The 1,912-nt window shown below is 33.7% G+C and overlaps 1 protein-coding gene across 2 annotated transcripts in view; it reads left to right on the forward strand.

Moving 5' to 3' along the window:
- Positions 1-1,425: 1,425 nt before the first annotated feature.
- The window catches only part of LOC108751128 (basement membrane-specific heparan sulfate proteoglycan core protein-like), a 235,722-nt gene continuing 235,235 nt past the window's right edge, over positions 1,426-1,912 (forward strand). For both annotated transcript variants that reach the window (XM_018491158.1, XM_018491160.1), the window contains exon 1: positions 1,426-1,444. The gene's annotated coding sequence lies outside the window, so the exon portion shown is untranslated. The remainder of the gene's footprint in view (positions 1,445-1,912) is intronic.

The raw sequence follows: 1,912 nt of genomic DNA on the forward strand, positions 1-1,912 counted from the left end.
CATTTGAGAAAAGAAGATTATCCTTTAAGAAGGAGATTTTGCGAAAACTTTTTAAGAAAAGTAGATCGAGATCTACTTTCAGATTTCCTTCTCGTGTAATATTTAGCGACGAATCGCTATTTACACGAGAAGGAATATTAAATTCTCACAACATGCATTTATGGAGTGAGGAAAATTTGAGAGTTACGCGATTGAGGAACTCTTTCAAACACGTTGGCCCGCATTAATATCTGGGCGGGAATTATGGAAACTGAAATATTAGGTCCCGTTATTCCTCCAGACATTTTAAATGGTGTAATATACGTCGAACTTTTAAAAAATAATTTGCCAGATTTTTTAAATAATATTCCACTACTAGAGAGGAATAAAATAATTTTTTAGCAAGACGGCGCTGGGCCACATAACGCCAGAATTGTGCCAATACGTTGGCCCGCAAGATCTCCAGACCTCAATTCTTTGAATTTCTTTTTCTGGGGCTACTGGACAAGGAGTTAATTTATAAAACGCTTTCGGAAGATGCAGAAGATCTAGAAACAAGATTGCGATATGCCATATGAGCTATCAAAGAGGATGTTACGGAAAATGTACAAAGAAATTTGTTGAGACGCATGCAAGCCTGCATTATGATGGATGGTGATCATTTTGAACATTTTTTATAAAATTTTGTCTTCCGTTCTTTTCAGGGTGTTCTAAAGCAATCCACTCTTTTCAGAGCGTTTAAAACAATCCGTTCTTTTTAGGATGATCGAAAGCAATCCGTCCTTTTTAGGGCGATTAATACGTTGTTACCTGGAATATTTCTTATAAGGCAAAGTGAAAAGAGAAAAGAATGAGAGAAACGTGCGGGAAATATTAACTCTGCAAAAAAACGAGTAACATACAACATTCTTTCATCGTTTGCAATTGGAATTGTCACATTTTGAATTTTTGTGACGTTTCAATTAATCAAGCGTTTACGTTAAACAGCGATACTTCAGTTCATGAAGAATCTTTCTTGGTCGTAGTAATCTTACTTATCAACCCATAATATAAAATTAATGCATTAAGTCGATAAGACAGATTACACTATGATCATGTAAATTTGCGTATATATTTGACTGTTCAATTATAATAAAATCAGTGCGCGACTGTTTGTCACGTCGAGTAACGCGTGTTGTGTAATAGTAACGTAAATTTTTATACGCAGTTCTCGATTTCGCCAAACAATTAATCGACAGTGATCGATATAGTGATTAATGATTCAATTTCATTAATACATTTCTCATTTCCTTAAACGAGTAAATAATAGATCGAGTAGATATACAGTTAGTGTTGTGCGTGATTATTTAAATTTATTAAAAGAAACACTTAATTGTTTGGAAGTCCACTGTTTGGAATTCTATCGGAAAATTCATTGTAATTCCGGCTTTTTTCATGATTTGGAATTATTAAATCGTCTTGACATGTAAGTAAAAGAATAAGTAACTGAGTGATTGAGTGAGTGAGCGAGTGAGAGAGTAAGTGAGTGAGTGAGCGAGCGAGAGAGAGAGAGAGAGAGAGAGAGAGAGAGAATCTTGCATTCCTTTAATTTGAGACGATATTTCTTTTTTAAAAATGTACTAATATGCGCGTACTATTATGTAAAACCATCAAGTTGATCGTAGCAATCGTCTTGCGTAAGTATGACGCGATGGTTGCCTGCATCTGACGGTGAGTTGCATTTCTGTATTTTTGTATTTGACTCGTGATTTGCTAACTATTTATTCAAAAAATAATAATTCAAAACTCTTAATAACTCTTAATAAAACTCTTAATAATTCAAAAACTAAGCATCGGATAAAATTTTTGAAGAGGAAAAATCGTCTCAGAATTAACTCGAGAATACGATATTTCAAGGATAAAAATTTGTTTTGAATCATCCTGTATATATATA

Source organism: Trachymyrmex septentrionalis, unplaced genomic scaffold (genome assembly GCF_001594115.1).
Source record: "Trachymyrmex septentrionalis isolate Tsep2-gDNA-1 unplaced genomic scaffold, Tsep1.0 scaffold40, whole genome shotgun sequence".
In the NCBI taxonomy this organism is placed as follows: domain Eukaryota; kingdom Metazoa; phylum Arthropoda; class Insecta; order Hymenoptera; family Formicidae; genus Trachymyrmex; species Trachymyrmex septentrionalis.